Genomic DNA, 19,410 nt, shown 5'->3' on the forward strand with positions numbered 1-19,410 from the left:
AATGGCTAGTGTGAGAATAAATACAATTTTAAAACTGTTGTAACCCCCTTCAAACACTCCAAGCCTTGAGAGAGTAGTAACTATAATCTCAGTCACATATAGTACCAACTTCTGTTCTCTGATTATTGATTATCTAACTTTCTCATTTCTGGGCGATGACTAGAGAGAAGCAAATGATGTCAGGGGCAAAAACCTGCCTTTTAAATTATGGCCCTTTTATATATGTTAATTGCCCTTTGTTAACCTGCTTTGCTTAGATCAGATGACAGAAAACCTATGACTAAGGAAAATTGTTAAATGTACCCTTTCCAGAAAAAAAACACTGCCTATAACCAATCAAATTGCTGTAACTATGTGTCAACCTTTTATGAATAATATTGTAATCCTGCTAAAAAATACCTTATCTCTGTCTATTAAATGAAATCTTAACTTCCTTACTTTGGAACTCTGACTCCATTCCTTTAGATTTCGTATTTCCTGGTGGTCCATCTTTGCAATTTGCACATAAATAAACTTTCAAAAATTACATTCTGACTCTTCTCATTATTTTATGTTGACACCAAGAGTGATGAACTCCAAGAAATATCATAGTAAAACTATTACGTTTCAAAGATGAGAATAAGATTATAAGAACTTGAGGCAAGATCAAATAACTAACATTGCCCAAAAGTTTACACTATCATGCTTTTCAAAACACCCAAACAAGGTAGCACTTAAAAAAAAAGGCATTGAAAGAAAATAACCCATTTTTTTTCCCTTTTTATCTTTTCTTAGGGACAGAGTCTCACTCTGTCATTCAGACTGGAGTGCACTGGCACAATCATAGCTCACTAACTGTGAATTCCTGGTCTTAAGTTATCTATCTTCCCTCTTTAGAATCCCAAGTAGGTGGGACTATATCTGTATACTACCATGCTGGCCTATTTTCTAAAACATATTTTATAGAGATGGGGTCTTGCTGTGTGGGCCTTTGCCCAGGCCACTCTGAAACTTCTGGCCTCAAGTAAAACTCCTGCTTAAGCTTCCCAAAGTGCTTAGATTACAGGCATGACTCAGAGTGTGTGCTCAAAAACTTGTTGTTTATATGTGAAATCACAAAGAAAATATATGTTTCATAAGGTAAAAATAAATATTACAACAATTTCTGATAACAATGCAAAAACTAGAATTAAATAACAATAGCAGCAACAATAAAACCAGATGTGGTTTTATTAGAAAATAAATTTATTTTATTTATTTGTAAGAAAATAAATCCCCAACTTTTTAAAGCCAACTTCTAGTTGAAAAAGGGAATACAAACTGAAATTACACAATTAAAAATAAGAAAATTTTAAAAATTGCATAACTGAATCTGTAAAATGCATGGAAAGAATTTGTGATAAAATTCTCCGCAAACTGACACAAGAACAGAAAATGAAAGACCGCATATTCTCACTCATAGGCGGGTGATGAACAATGAGAACACATGGACACAGGGAAGGGAGCACTATACACTGGGGTCTGTTGGGAGGAATAGGGGAGGGACAGCAGAGGGGAGCTGGGGAGGCATAGCATGGGGAGAAATGCCAGATGTGGGTGAAGGGGAGGAAGGCAGCAAAGCACACTGCCATGTGTGTACCTATGCAACTATCTTGCATGTTCTGCACATGTACCCCAGAACCTAAAATGCAATAAAAATGAATAAAATTAAAATAATTATATTTCCTGTTCTGAGCACCAGAATATAACAACAAATTAAGTCAAACAGAGCACACACCCATACACACAAAGAAATAACAAAGAAGCAGATATTAAAGGGGCAGATTATTTATTTATTTTTTATTATACTTTAAGTTCTGGAATATATGGGCACAACTTACAGATTTGTTACATAAGTATACATGTGACATGGTGGTTTGTTGCACCCATCAACTCATTATCGACATTAAATATTTCTTCTAATGCTATTTTGCTCCTTGTCCCCCAACCCCTGGCAGGCCCCAGTGTGTAATGTTCCCCTCCCTGTTTCCATGTGTTCTCATTGTTCAACTCCCACTTATGAATGAAAACATACAGTGTTTGTTTTTCTGTTTCTGTGTTAGTTTGCCTAGATTAATGGTTTCCAGCTTCATCTATGTCCCTGCAAAGGACATAAACTCTTCCTTTTTATAGCTGCATAGTATTCCATGATATATATGTGCCATATTCTCTTCATCTAGTCTATCATCAATGGGCATTTGGGTTGGTTCCAAGTCTTTGCTATTGTGAATAGTGCTGCAATAAACATATGTGTGCATGTCTTTATAGTAGAATGATTTATAATCCTTTGGGTATATGCCCAGTAACGGAATGGCTGGGTCAAATGATAACTCTGGTTCTAGATCTTCCAGGAATAGCTACACTGTCTTCCACAATGGTTGAAAAAATTTACACTCCCAACAGTGTAAAAACATTCCTATTTCTCTGCATCCTCTCCAGCATCTGTTGTTTCCTAACTTTTTAATGATTGCCATTCTAACTCATTCTAACTGGCAGGAGATAGTATCTCAGTGAGGTTTTGATTTGCATTTCTCTAATGACCAGTGATCATGAGCCTTTTTTCATGTTTGTTGCTACATAAATGTTTGAGAAATGCCTGTTCATATTATTTGCCCAGTTTTTCATGGGGTTGTTTTTTTCTTTTTCCTGTAAATTGGTTTAAGTTCTTTGTAGATTCTGCTTATTAGCCCTTCTGCTGTGCAGAAGCTCTTTAGTTTAATTACTGCCCATTTGTCATTTTTGGCTTTTGTTGTCATTGCTTTTGGTGTTTTAGTCATTGCCCATCCTTATGTCCTGAATTGTACTGCCTAGGTTCTCTTCTAGGGTTTTTATGTTTTTAGGTCTTACATTTAAGTCTTTAATCCATCTTGAGTTAATTTTTGTGTAGGTGTAAAGAAGGGGTCCAGTTTCAGTTTTCTGCATATGGCTACCCAGATTTCCCAACACTATTTATTAAATAGGGAATCCTTTCCCCATTGCTTGTTTTTGTCAGGTGTGTAAAATATCAGATGGTTGTAGAAGTGTGGTGTTATTTCTGAGGATTCTGTTCTGTTCCACTAGTCTATATCTCTGTTTTGGTACCAGTAGCATGCTTTTTTGGTTATTTTAGCCTTGTAGTATAGTCAAAGTCAGGTAGCTTTGTTCTTTTTGCTAAGGATTTTCTTGGCTGTATAGGCTCTTTTTTGATATCATATGAAATTGAAAGTAGTTTTTTCCAATTCTGTGAAGAAAATCAATGGTAGCTTGATCTGGATAGCAATGAATCTATAAATTACTTTGGCAGTATGGCCATGTTCAAGATATTAATTCTTTCTATTCATAAGCATGGAATGTTTTTCTGTTTGTTTGTGTCTTCTCTTTTTCCTTGAGTGGTGGTTTATAGTTATTCTTGAAGAGGTCCTTCATATCACATACATGTTGTATTCCTAGGTATTTTATTCTTTTTGTAGCAATTGTGAATGGGAGTTCATTCATGATTTGGCTTTTTGTTTGTATATTATTGGTATACACAAATGCTTGTGATTTTTTCATATTGATTTTGTATCCTGAAACTTTGCTGAAGTTGCTTATTAGCTTACAGAGATTTTGGGCTGAGTTGATGGGGTTTTCTAAATATACAATCATGTTATCTGCAGACAGAGACAATTTGACTTCCTCTCTTTTTATTTGAATACGCTTTATTTCTTTATCTTGCCTGACTGCCCTGGCCAGAACTTCTAATACTATTTTGAAGAGGATTGATGAAAGAGGGCATCCTTGTGTTCTGCAGGTTTTCAAAGGGAATGCTTCCAACAGAGAATTTAAAATAAAAGATCTAATGAGTTAAATACCTGGTTTAGTTAAGAAAATTATTATAAGTCAGTTAAGAAAATGTCCTGTACAAACCAATACCTAACTTTATCAAGAGACAATGGGGAAACAAAAATATGCACAGTAAATATAACAAGAGGAAAAAGTAATTAAAAAGAAGAAATCATAAAGAAATTAATTTGTAGACTTTTATGCAAATATATTTGAGAACCTAAATAAAATTGACAATTTCTGCAGAAAATTCAGGTTACCTAATAGATCGTATTAGAGTTTAAAAGGTTAAATCTACACATTTTCATAGAGTATGTAAAGATACTAAGCACTATCCTTCCCCAAAATGAACCAGGTCCAAATATTATAGAGTATAATTGAATCAGTTATTCAAATACCAGATAGATAGTCCTAATGTCTTACTGTTCATTTCAGACTATTCAAAAGGAAAGAAATCTTTCTAATTATTCTTGTGATTCAAGGATAAATACAATTTGAAGAAAACTTCAGACCAATTTCACTAATAAATATTGACAGAGAAATTCTAAAGAAAATATTAGGAACAGAATAGGACACCACATTAAGAAATGAATATATGATAACCAAGTGAGATTTATATCAGGAATGAAATGTTGCTTTGGTTTTAGGAAATCCAATAACAACACACAATATGAATATACCTAAGGGAAAATATGATTATTTTTCTACATGCTGAAAAGCCTATAACAAAATTCAACACCTATTCTTAATAAAAACATTCATTAAAGAGGAATTAAAAGTTACATTCTTAACATGATGAAAATACATTTGCCTTTGTCCTAAAGCTATTGTCTTATTTTATGAGGAAACACTAGAAGCATTTTTGATAAAAAATAGGAATACAGCCAGGATGTCCACTATTTCTGCCACTATTCAATATTGTGCTATAAGTATTTGCCAGTGCAACTCAAAAACAGAAATTAATTAGATACAAAAGAATGAGTAAAGGAGAAACAAACTTATTTCTAATTGCAGAAGATATGATAGAGATAAAGGAGGTAGAAATAAATTATTTAGGCAGGCAGTGAGGGCAAAGGAGTCCTCAGCAGAACTTCCCTTCTAACAAAAGCAGCCAAGAAATTATTATTTTTTTTCTAACAAAGAGCAGCCTGAAAAATCAAGTTGCAAACACAAATAAGGAAGTTGGAAACTTGCATAGGAGAATGCTGGCAGCTGTGTCCAGGCGTGTCCATCATGGAAGCTTCATTTTCTCTCATTTGTTTTCTTTTATTCTTTCTTCTTTTTTTTTTAACGAAGTCTCACTCTGTTGCCCAAGCTGGAGTGCAGTGGTGTGATCTTGGCTCTTTGCAACCTCCATCTCCCAGGTTAAAGTGATTCTCCTGCCTCAGCCTCCCAATCAGCTGGAATTACAGGCATGTCCTACCATGCCAGGCTAATTTTTGTATTTTGGTAGAGATGGGGTTTCACCATGTTGGTCAGGTTGGTCTCAAACTTCTGACCTCAAGTGATTCACCTGCCTTGGCCTCTCAGAGTCTGGGACTACAGGTGTGAACCACTGTGCCTGGCCCCATCTTCCCTTTTTGTTCACATACATACGGTAATAAAGAAATGGGCAACATAGGGTAGCTCAGGCTGAAATGCCACCTGAATAATAAGACTGGGGTGGGGGCTACCAGAGAGATTCACACCCTATGCAAATGGCCCACCTGATCCTAAGCAGTTTTTCCATGCCCTACGTAGATCAGACACAACGTTCCCATCAACTTATCTAAAGACTCCCTACATTTTGCCGCAGATCAGCAACCCATTTTTCCAGAACCCCTTTCTGTAGCAAAGAGCTATTCTCTTTCTTTTGCTTATTAAATTTCTGCTCTTAACCTCATTGTTTGCGTGTCTGTGTCCTTGATTTCCATGGCCATGAGAGGAACCTCAGGTGTCACCCCAGACAACGAGACTGCAGCAATAGTATACCTGGAAAACTCTAGAAAACTGATGATAAAACTAACTCAAACAATAAAAGTATTCAGTGAAGCAGGGTATGATATTAGCATAAAAAATTAGCAGCCTTAATATATCCAAATAAAAAACAAAGAACCATTGATAAAGAGTCAAACTCTGTAAAATACTTGAAGAGATTTATTCTGAGTCAAATGTGAGTGACCATGGCCCGTAACACAGCCTTCATGAGGTTCTGAGAACATGTGCCCAAGGTGGTTGGGGTAGAGCTTGGTTTTATATATTTTAGGAAGGCATGAGTCATCAAGCAAATACATTTAAGAAATATAATCATCTGGTTCAGAAAGGCGGGAGAACTTGAAATTGGAGCTTTCAGGCTGCAAGTAAATTTAAACATTTTCTGATTGACAATTGGTTGAGTTTATCTGAAACCTGGGATCAATAGAAAGGAAATGTTCAGGTTAAAGATAAAGGATTGTGGACAGCAAGTTGTGTTGTGCAGAGGAAGCTTTCAGATAGCAGACTTCAGAGAGAGTACATTATAAAATGTTTTATATTGTGTGTAAAAGAATGCCTGGATTTTAGTTCATTATCTCCTGGATCTGGGGGGAAAAAAAAGAAAAGAAAACAAAGGGGAAAGGAGATTCTTTACAGAATGTGCATTTTTCCCACAAGAGACTTTGCAGGGCAATTTTAAGGTACGGCAAGGAAATATATTTTGGAGTAAAACATTTTGATTTTCTTCTTGTTATGCCACAGACATACTGGAAAGTAAGTAATAATATATATAGGGTTAAATAAAACTAATCAAGAGAAATTTGAGCAAGACAAAAAATTAGACCTCAGTCTTCAGAACATAGTGATACATAAAATCCTATTTATAGCAACAAAGAACACTAACTACTTAGAATCAAAGTTAACAAGAAAAGTGCCAAACCTCTCTTTAAGAAATTTAAAATACTGCAAATCCTGAAGACACAAAAATATATTTTAAGAAATCAAAAGATCTTAGGTAGGTTCATATTTAAAGTGACATATAATGGATATTTCAGTTTCAAGTCAATTTATAATTTCTATAAAATTTCAATAAAATAAAATAAGCTATTTTATATTGTTAGAACTAAGTTGACGCAGTTTATATGAGGGGAAAAAACATGCAAGAATTGCCAAGATATTACTGAAAAGGATAAACTACAAAGAATGACTAAGCCCCATCAGTCATTAAAACACATTATAAAGCCTCGATAATTAAAAGAGCATGGTAATGGAATAGACAGTGTAATATTGTTATACCAAAACACCATAGGTTTGGTCCAGGTCCTGCTGCTTGGAGAGCTGAAAGCCAATGACTGTGATGATGGCCGTGATGTATTACCAAGGAAGAAGAAGGCTTTAATCTAGTGCTGCAGCTGAGGAGTTAAGAGCTCAATCTCAAATCCATCTCCCTGACCAAATAAAGAGTTCATATAGCAGGGAAGAAATGTAACTATGTGTGAGAAAAAACAGGAACTTGGGAGGTAAGGAAGCTGAGGAGAGCAAAACCACCTGGTAATTGACCAGGTCCCAGAGACGAAAACTTCTTATTGAGCAATTTAGAAGGAAGCAAAGAAAACCAAGTGACCATCAAAAAGGCCATCCAGGCTGGGTTCAGTGGCTCATGCCTGTAATCCCAACACTTTGGGAGCCTGAGGGGGGCGGATTACAAGGTCAAGAAATTGAGACCATCCTGGCCAACATGGTTAAACCCCATCTCTACTAAAAATTCAAAAAATTAGCCAGGAATTGTGGTGTGCACCTATTGTTTCAGCTACTCAGGAGGCTAAGGCAGGAGAATCACTTGAACCTGGGAAGTGGAGATTGCAGTGAGCCAAGACTGCACCACTGCACTCCAACCTGGAGACAGGGTGAGATTCCATGCCAAAAAACAAAAAAGAAAATAACTATATATATATACCTATATGTACCAACTTATTGCCAAAATAATGTTTAAATTAATCCTCCAGAAAGGAGAACTAAAAACAATGCAACTATACCAGGAGGTAGATGAAAAAAAAAAGTTATGAAATGTGTATCACTTTTACAGCTCTTTGTGAAGAAATGGATTATAAATGTTTAGAGTTAATTTAGGAAAGACTAAATCATTCAAAGACTCTAGATAATGAATTATTTTAAAAATTTGTCATGTATAAACAATAAAGTCATCAAATCCAAGACTAATTATTATAATAAAAAGAAATATTCAAATTAAACTTTTTCTGCATTTTATTTGAATTCTATTCAAACATATTTGATAACACTAACTTAATTGGATTGTTATTGCTGTACTTATTCTCTTTCTGAACTTAGTTCTATCTTAACACTATCAATTCTTAACTTAGCGTGATGCCCAGTACAAAGCACACACTCTATGTATACTTAAAGCAATAAGTTAAAATAGCATATTAATCATTTCAGATATTTCACAATACAGTTCCCACTTTTAAAATCTATTCTTTTCAAAAAGTACTGCCATTTTTTTCTTTTTCTTTTTTTTTTTTTTGAGACAGAGTCTTGCTGTGTTGCCCAGGCTAGAGTGCAATGGCGCAGTCCTGACTCACTGCAACCTCTGCCTCTTGGGTTCAAGTGAATCTATTGCCTCCTGAGTAGCTGGGATTATAGGTGCCTGCCATCAAGCCCAGCGAATTTTTGTATTTTTAATAGAGACAGGGTTTTACCACATTAGCCAGGCTGGTCTGGAACTCCTGACCCTGTGATATGCTAGCCTTGGCCTCCCAAAGTGCTGGGATTACAGGTGTGAGCCACCATGCCCAGCCTCGCTATTTTAATTAAAAGTTATGTATATTCTCTGGGATAATTTGGAAAAGTAAAAAAAAAAAAATCAAAAACCACCTTAGACATAACCACTATCAATGTTTGTAAAATATGCTTTTAGTATTTACTTCATCTCTCTATATACAACAGGTACATTAAATTTACTTTTGCAATTACATGGATATTAGGAATATTCTTCTTGTCATGGCAGATTTTTCTGTGATGTTACTTGTAATTATTCCACAACACTCCATTTCAAATAGGTACCATACTCAAGCACACGTTTTTGGTTATTTACATCAATATAACTATTAGGGCATAATATAAACCTGGGCAATAAATGTTCTTCAGACTAAAACTGAGAGCAATTACCATTGTATATTTTGAATTCATTCCACATAGAAGAATTAATCAGTTCAATGTACACACGATAAAATTTTACTATTTTATTGTCAAATTGTTTTCCAGAAATCAGCCTTTCTACCAGCGTGGATGGGAATATCTATTTCTCAATAAAATGCATTCATTAATATTATTTGGAATAGATTCCTTCAATCTAACTAATATAAAATTATTGTTAATGATACTATAGAGGAAAGCTATGAAATAATATGGACCATTTGAATAATTAAGAACATATCTGAAAGTACAGAAAGAGAGAATATATCTGATCCATAAAGCTCATTTGAATTGTATAAGACAGTATTTTAATAGTCACTTGTATATTGGAAGTAAGAGAAGTAGAAACTGTACTTAACTATTCTCCTTGTGGTAAAAAATAATAGTTCAATACCTATCTACACAACTGCCATAAAATTAAAAAAAAAAACCTACTTAAAACTTTAAAAACAACAGCAGAAAAAGAAATGGGCACTTCAAGGAAATTTATTAATATTTTCTGTAAGTTATTCAGTAACTATTATTAGTTTACAAGCTATTTAGCAAAGGATACAGAAACTTAGCTGAAGGGAGTTGGTTATGGTAAACAGAAAGTTGTAGCTTTGCAACATCTAATTGCAAAATTCTGCATGTGTAGCACAAATCTACCAGTGCTACCTTCAATGTAAAAAAGAGACTTGTTGAAACAAAGGAGATTGACAGTACAGCAGCATATGTTCTAATACACACATGTGCCTATATTATACAAGATGTCTATATATTATGAAATGTATGATAAAATAAAATAATTGTGAAATATAAAGGGTATCTTTTTTGCATATGGAAAATCATGCCATATGTTATAAAAATATCCATAATTAAAGGTATATATATATATATATATATATATATATACACACACACACACACATACATGTACACATGCACAGACACATTATTTCATATTTAGGGATATTTTCAATTTCTACTCTTTCACAATAAATGCCCCTAATGGGAAATCTTTTCTGATGGATCTTTCTTAATTTTTTAACCATAACCTCACTCAACTTCAATCAAGACACATTCCATATTGGAAAAATTCTTGTCATTGCCCAGGAAGGATTCCTGAACAGTTTCCTTGCCTACAAAATTTACAGTTACTGAAACTCATTTTATTAGAGTATTCACCATTCTTTGAACTAGTACTACTTTAAGAATCTAGATTAAAATTACAAAAGAGAAAATAGATGAAATAATGTAAAAATAATGATCATTTTTTCTAGATATTATTGGTAGCACCAATGTTTATGAAAAGTGCAGTAATTTCAATTGATCTCTTGTTAACATAACTCATTTTTAAGAAAATAGCTTATTTTGGAATAAATACTATGTATTCACTACATATAAAGAGTGGTTTTAGAGTAAAACGTGCAGGTCTTGTATGAAGAAAATGTAGAATATTATCGGAATAGAACAAAATGAAATAGTATTCAGCCATAGAAAGAAAGAAAGCTTGTCACCTGCCACAAAATAGATGAATCCGGAGGATATTATACAAAATCGAATCAACCAGACACAAAAAGACAAATGCTGTATAATCTCACATATGGAATCTACAAAAAATGTCTGTGGATCTTAAATAAATTACTTTCTTACAGGGATATTTGCTACTGTTGTCATAAATATTACATCTGTGCACATTATCAATACCATAATACAATATTATGATATTTTTTAAAAAAAATTTATGGCTTAATGTTTTGCCTCTAAGTTCATGGCAAATTTTGAGTCAGTTTTTGTGTAAAGTATGACACGAGTATACATTCATTCTTTTGGCCTTATGGACATCCAAATACTGCAGAATATTTGTAAAAAACAAAAAGCTATCTTTCCTGCATCAAATATTTTTTTGTGTCTTGTTTTGTGAAAATTTAGTTGGCCGAATTTGAGTCTATGTCTGGGTTCTCTATTCCTTTTTATTGACTTATGTGTTTATATCTTTGCCAATATTGCCCTCTCTTGATTAATATAGCTATGTAATAAGCATTAATATAGAGTGGATGGGTTTCTTCTTTTATTATTCTTTGTCCAGATTGTATAATTCTAAAATCTGTATATTTCATAATGGTTAGAAAAAGCTTTTGTATATGTCCAAAAACCTGGTTGGAATTTTGATAGAAATTACATTAAACCTATAGACTAATTTGCAGAGATTTGACATCTTTACTGTGAATCTTTGAGTCTTCCTGTCTAGGAACAGAGTATGTCTTTTCATTTATTTAGGTCTTCTTTGAGTTTTTTAAATTAGCATTTTAAATTTTTGAGTACTCAACTTTCTCTATTGAGTCCCTTTTATTCATTTAATTGATTTTTGGGTCTCATCTATATTATTTCCTTCCATTTTTTTCCCTTTGGTTTAAAAAATATATATCTATTGTGAATATATATATATATATATAAATATATATATATTATTAGTTTTAAATATATATATATCTATCTTGAATATATATAATATACACATATATATATGTGTATATTATATATATTTTCTGTACATGTTTATTAGGTCTATTTCTATATATTTTATTTCTTTCAAGCAATTGTAAGTGGTCCTATATATTTCATTTTGGTTTCTACATGTTCAGTTTTAGTATATTAGAAATGCAGTTTATTTTTATGGGTTGATGTTTTGCTATAACCTTATTGAACTCTGTTATTAGTTTTAGGAACTTGTTCTTTTGTATATTCCCATGTATTCTGCAAAAAGGAGCAGTTGTATTTTTTCCTTTCAAATATAAATGTGAATTTTTAATTGCTTTTTATTTTTTTGTTTATTTGTTTTACCTTATTGCAGTGGGTAAGACTTTCAGTACTATGTTGAAAAAGAATATTGAGATGGTACATCCTTGATTTGTTGTCAATCTTGGAAGTAAATAATTTAGTATTTCACATGAAAGATAATGTAGTTACAGGGATTTTGTAGATGTTCTTTATGAAATTGAAGTAGTTTTCAATCATACCTAACTTTCTAAGTGTTTTTGTCATTAATATATATTGAGTATTGTCAAATGCTTTTTCTACACCAAATAATATAATTTTTTTCTGAAGACTATTGACATGGAAAAAAACATTGATTGATTTTCTTTCTTTCTTTTTTTTTTTTTTTGAGACGGAGTTTCGCTCTTGTTACCCAGGCTGGAGTGCAATGGCACGATCTCGGCTCACCACAACCTCCGCTTCCTGGGTTCAGGCAATTCTCCTGCCTCAGCCTCCTGAGTAATTGGGATTACAGGCACGTGCCACCATTCCCGGCTGATTTTCAAGTGTTAAACCAGCTTTACCTACCTGAAGAAAATTCTAGTTAATGATGCTGTGCAATTCTTTTTGTATATTGTTAGATCCAGTTTTCTGTGTTTCATTGAGTCTAGGATATCTAACTTCATGAGAAAACTTTATCTGTATTTTCTCTTTTTCTTTTGCCTTTGTTTGGATTTAATATCAGGATGATATTTGCTTCATAAAATGTTCCCTAATCTTCTCGTGTCTGAAAAAGATTTCGAAAAGTTAATATTAATTATTCCTTAAATGTTTGACAGATTCTTTATTTAAACCATTTAGAGCCCAGAGATTTCTTTTATTAAGAAGATTTTAAATGAAAAATTTTAACTTTTTATTGGTTATAGGTTCATTCATCTATGCTGTGTTTTTGCAGTTTTTGGTTTTAAGGTATTGGTTCACCTTTTTTCTAAGCTGTCAAATTTATGAATGTAATTAAAAAATTATTTATTTATTATCCTGATAGTATTAGCAGGATCTGTAGTGATAACTCCTTTTATTATTAATACTGGTGACTTGTTTCTTCTATATTTATTTTTGTCAGTATTATTCAAATTTCATTAATTTATTGAATCTTTCAAAGAACCAGCTTTCAGTTTCATTGATTTTTCTATATTGAGTCCCTTTTTTTTTCCATTGATTTTTGGATTTCATCTATATTGTTTCCTTTCATTTTTTCCCTTTGGGTTAAAATAACCACTAAAATAGCCCTTCCCTTTCTAGTCACTAAAGGTGGGATATTAGATGATTGATTTAACACTTTTTCTGTTTCCTAAAATAAATATTATTACTATAAAATTTTCTCTCAGCACTGATTTAATTGCATCCTACATGTTTTAATACATTGTATTTTCATTTTTAATTATGTATTTTAAAAATTTTGAGACTTTTTTAGACATGTTCTATTGATTTTGTATGTTTTTATTTCTAAGTATTTCAAGATTTTCCTGTTATTTTCTGTTTTCAATTTGTAGTTTGATTCCACTATGGTCAGAGTATAATTTCAATTATTAACATTTGTTGAGGTTTATTTTGAGCCTTAGAATGTTGTCTGTATTGGTGAATTTTCCATGAAATCTCTTTTTTAAAGATGTATCCTGAAGTTATTCAAGTTTCTTATAATATTAACCAGAACTGTAGTTACCTTATAATTTAAAAAATTCATATATATATATATATATGAATATACCTCAAGTGTAAATATCTATGTACGGCTTAATGTGTTATGCATCTAAAGAGTTCAGCTTACTTCTAGAATCATAGTGTAGTATCAGAAGAAAAGTGTCCCTGGAGTGAGAAAAAAGGATTTGGGATGCTGTCATTGAACTTGAGCTCTGCTTTTTGTTACCTCTTCCATTTGTGGCCATTCATTTAAACACTTTGAAGTTTGGTTTCCTGTCTTTTAATGTAACAACTATATAGGGCTTGATGTAGAAATGTTCCCTAAAAATATTGAAATGTTCCTTAATTTCTGTCTAAAGATAAAATAAAACTTCCCATGATAAACTATTTAGTAAACTCTCCAAATTATATAATATTCCATTGTAAAATTTATTATTTCAATGGGAAATATATTTCGAGGACATAAATACAGAATTTTGAGGAAGCAGGTAGAAATTGGAAGAAAGGTACCTCATTGACTTATCAAATTGTACCAATATATTCAAAAGTAACATATTGAACTTGTGCTCTTTACCAAATGTTGGTCTCACATTCAGAGGAAAACTAGGCAAAATTCCTACTGAAAGAGGTTCACATGGTGGGGGAGATGAAAACAGAAACAAACAAGAAATTCTTTTAATATGGTCATAGAGATGTGTAAAGCAGGCAGAGGTTGCAAACCAGGCAGCTAGAAGAATAACTTAATTAGCCTTAACATGGGACTTCATTGAAAACTCAGAGGGAGCTCAAATCTGCCTTTGGTTAAGTCATTATTCTTATGCTAAGCACTCAGCCCCTGAAAGGGACATTACAACATGGTACAACTCAATCCTCATATTCCGTCTTTGAAACTTCAGAGTGTTAGTTCAAGAGTTTGCCCAGTTTTAATATTTTCTCTAACTTTGGTATAATTCATCACATTTTTTCACTTTCTCTCAATTATGCTTATTAGTAAAGACAAAAGGATGTATACATTTATTACAGAAAAGGCTACAATGCTCATTTTTTACATTTGAGTTATTTGGTACATTTTAAATTTAATATATAAATAAATTATATTAAAAAGTTCCTTTTTTTCCAAGTTTAAAATTTCATCAATAAACAGATACGATGGCAGGTTTAAAGTACCTCTATTTAAAATTTTTGCCAACTTAATCTTTTCGTTCTTTAATTATACTTGCTGATTTACTAAACAATAAATTAGAAGGGAAACCAGTAGCTTGGGATCTTCAACCAAGTCACTATGTAGCATAAGGCAAGACAGTTCTATTATTCTGTATCTAATTTCTCTACTTATAAAGCATGTTTTATTGCTGGTGGTAGGAATACAGTCAGGAAGATCCAGCTAAACAAATCTGTAAACAAATCTATAGGTGTAGGGAACCAGCCCTACACCACACCCCTGGTACCCCGAGTTCGGTGGTGACAAAGGAATGAGAAAAAGATGAAGAGAGAAAATGGGACCAGGAGGCCATTACTTATTGCTAGAGGAGACAGAGAAGGCCCCGAACTCTGATCATCCACACTATTTATTGGTTACAATCACTTTGATCTATAAGGTAGGGGTGGCGTGATGGTGGGGAGTGGGTGATGTGATGGTAGAGTGAATCAGTGAGCCAGAAGTGAATCAGTGAGCTAGAACTAGTATGTAATTCCAAGGATTGATAACAGTGGTGGTTTGGGAGTTTCACAAAACAAGAACATGTGGTTATCTTTAGCCTATTTATGTGCAGCTGGTGGAACTCGGGCCTTACATGGAGCCTACAAGTCTGGTTACATCATAGTGCTACAAAGGGGTTTTACATCCTTGAGCACAATGTTTATGGTAACAGAGCCTAGGTCACCCTGCACTGGAAAATGAGGCATGGAGAAGTTGCCTCGCCAGAGGCTTCCCACCGTTTGCTGTGGTTTGTTTTTCCCAGTTGTATGTTACTCATAACCAATTTATGTAGGCACTTTATAAGTCCTTTCTCCTTTGCTGCTTCTCTCAACATATAAGTATGATTTAAAAAAAAATTGTTTCCATCTACTTTACTAACTCAGTATCTCCATCCGGTGGTGCCAAACTGCAACTTCAAACAACAAAAGCTGCAAGAAAAACAAGCTGTGCTTCAATGTTCATCATTCTTGTATTCATGAATGTGTTATGGCAAATATTATCTATTGCTCATTAAAGAGCGTAATTAAATAAAGTGTTTATTTTCTAAATTGCAACATATAATACACTAAGTAAGATGCTGATCAAAATTTGGAGACAGTTGAGAGAAAAATAATTCTTTAGTTTTTAAGATGGAATTTTTGACTTAATTTAGTTTTTGACTCATTTTTTTAAATAGAAAAATGAAAGTCAGAAAAGTAGATATTTACATCATATTCCCTAACCAAATATATAAAAAATATTTATTCTTCTCTTTATGGTTGTTGACTTACCTCTCAGTACAAGAAGAAATGCAAAAAAAAAAATCATTTAAAAATATCATTTATATTTTTATATATCATATATATATAAACATATCACTTAAAAATATATCATTTAAAACTTGAGATTACTTCAGAAAAATCGTGTTGAGTTTTGGCAGTAACTTAGCACTTTAATAAGTTATTTGTTTAAGTTATTAAAGAAACCACCCAGTACTTTTTTCTCAGTTCTTGTCAGGTTTTGTAAAATACTTTTTGTTGCTTAAATGTTCCTTTGCTCCTTAAAAAATACCCAACAGAAGTCAAAAATTTCTGCCTTTGACAATGAATATGGTTGCTATGGAAATAATTATGACTTTTGATGTAAAAAGGATTAAAAAAAAGCTACAGAATTTGAAATGTTAAGAAATAAATACACTATTATCATGCAAAACTTCTTGGTAAAAAGAGACATTTAAAAAGTATATATGAATTAATCAGAATTGTTTCTAAATACACTTCCAAAATCCGTTTTTTTTTGGAAGTTTTGTCAGCTTCAAAACTTTTAATAAAGTGTAAGCAAATGGAAGCTTTGTGCATGGCCACTCCCCACTGACTCATGAATTACTTACATGTAAAGCAATGCAATTTTTAACAATAATTTTTTTTCCAATAAAAAGCTAAATACTGAGATTACTTGGCATTGTTAATACATGGTTTAATATAATTATTACTTTCTGCTGTAGGTAATGATTTTACTTTTCCACTTTATTTTGTCATATTTTTCTCTTTCCTATCTCAATATCCATATAGTAGTCTCTTTTTAATTATTTGTGTTCAATTATAAACTGAAAAAGTAAATGGAGTCCCTTTTTATACTATTCTCAGAGACAATATCTACTAAATATATTTTTGAGAATTGAAAGAATATTCATAGGTGAATGCACACACATTAAGCCTTTTTATTTTGCATTTTCATTTTTTTCTTAACTATGCTTCATGCATCTTTCCATGTTAGTACATAGGGTTTACCAAACTGTTTCAAAAATTGCAAAGTATTAAAACTATCAATACATTGTAGTTTCTTAATCAATACATAATTAAAATACATTGAGAATTTTTAAATATAAATAATATGCAAATGTGAAAGGAACAGATCACATAAGTAGATACACATATATATGCAAAAGTGAATGGAATTTTTACAACCATCTTGTGAGGTCTCTGTTTATTCACATACTTTTTGAATCTGTGGAAACTACTTTAATAGGCTAAGTTTCTCATTATTAAATGATAAAAGGAAAATAAATGTATTTTTATAATTTTAAACTTGCAAAATTAACCTTCACAAGAATGAAATAGTTTATGTCATTTACTGTCAGTAGTAAGAAATTTTAATATTTTGGTAAGTGTAAGGCATTTTGTTGGATGTCAGATATGAATTTGTTAATAAAATAGGCATAGGCTGGGCACAGTGTCTCATGCCTATAATCTCAGCACATTAGGACACCGAGGTAAGAGGATCATTTGAGCCCAGGAGGTAGAGACTGCATGCAGTAAGCTGTGCGCATGCCCCTGCACTCCAGCCTGGATGACAGAGCAAGATCCGTCTCTTAAAAGACAAGCCCCCCCGCCAAAAAAAAAAAAAAAAAAACTATAATGAAATATATACTTAAGGGAAAGGCAACTTTATAAAAATTTCAAAAATGAAAAATATAAGTTATTGTTCAAATATGTTAAGAGTTCTGAAAATAAAAAGATTCTGCAATGGATCTTGGGGAATCCAATGTAAGCTCCCATTAGTATACTATTCTGTCATTATTTTTTCTTTATATCCTTTGAAGTCCTCTTAGAATCATAGTTTGCTGGAATACCCTGAAAATGTGGGGAAATATCAAAATTTCTTTTTTTTTTCTATTTTTTATATGACTTTATTGAAATATAATTGATATATAATAAACAACACATATTTAAAGTGTACAATTTAACGAGTTTTACATATGCCAATGATCAGGAAACTATCAAATATTTAGAAATTTTGATATCAAAATATCAAAATTTCTAAAACTTTGTAATTTCAGACCCAGAAGCATGAGTAGTAATGACCTTCAATAAATCAGTGAAATAGCATAATCAAGTCAAAGATTAAGTAAACTTAGCTAAATTCCTGCCACAGTTAGAGAAGTGAAATTTACTTCTTTTGGTTAAGTTTCTCTTCACATAGCAATATCATTTACAATTGCTCTTCCCATAACCATGAAAATTTATCCCAATGATAGGTAAATAAACACAATCGGGGCAATGCGACTTGGTGCTTCAGTGCAGAGGTGCTCACACTCAGTGGTCTCATATGATGATTAAAATCAACTGGCACAAAAACTGTTAGCAAAGAATGAGGAATGGAGGTCCCTTAATCAGCAGTGTCAGATGAGAAGCAAATGATAACAGTAATGTGCTCATCAGAAATGTGGTAAGCACAAACTTATAAAAGATGTTATTTATGAATCATCAGTCACTATTTTAATTATTCTTTCACAGGATATAAATATGCAAATTCTATATCAACAAAGAAATATATACCAAAATTTAAAATAGTAGCCCTTAATAAGACCTACTGATTCAAATCTCCAGTATCTGTTTTTCAGTATGTATTTTAATTTCTGTATTTTACCACTGTATTTTGGCCAATTAACACTGAAAGCTACTTTTGGGTCAGGAAGCTTTCAAAATCTTGGTCATGGGGCAGTGGCTAAAGTTTCCGGTGAACCTCTCAATATCTGTAACTGTGATGTATAGCCCCAATTTAGATGTTTTGACAACGATGAATAATTCCAGTTTTTTCCAAGACAACCCTAATCATACAAAAGGACAAATTGATAGGATTGCAGAATGTCATGGTTTGATGATGACAATAACATTAGCAATTATAATAACCAATTACAGTAATAACTGGTATTTACTTATTATTAAAAAGGTCCAGAGTTTATGTGAAATATTGTTTTAATCAGGATAGAATAGGTTTATGTTACAGCAGGATTACACACACGCATGTGCACACAAGCATATACACACAGAAACAAGTTTATTTCTAGCGTACATGGGATCCTCTATAGGTCTCATCAACGTAGAAAGCAGCTGATGTTCATGGAGCTGCTCAGTGGTCTGAGATGCTGCAGCTTTGTCGTGTTGACAATGCTCCCTCATGACTCTGAAGGTGAAGAAACAGAGAATGGTGCACTAATGCCTACTGTTGTATACTTTTGTCTTAGAGAAAACACTCTGAACTTTTGTTCTCAGCTCATTGGCTCTGCCATGTATATATGAGGAATGAAGGGAAGCAGGGACTATCTGAGGAGTGGCCATAAGCACTTTGTGTGAATTATCACATTTAACATTCAAAACGACCCTGCATAGGAAAGCTACCCCAGCGAGTCAAGAAGCTTACAATTAGAGACACTTAATTTCAGTTTTGTATCTTCTGTTGATGTCTTCACATTGAAAATGAGATTACTGCCTCATATAAGTAATTAAGGAAGTATTATCAAGCAA

This window comes from Callithrix jacchus, chromosome 14 (assembly GCF_049354715.1).
Source record: "Callithrix jacchus isolate 240 chromosome 14, calJac240_pri, whole genome shotgun sequence".
NCBI classification, from domain to species: domain Eukaryota; kingdom Metazoa; phylum Chordata; class Mammalia; order Primates; family Cebidae; genus Callithrix; species Callithrix jacchus.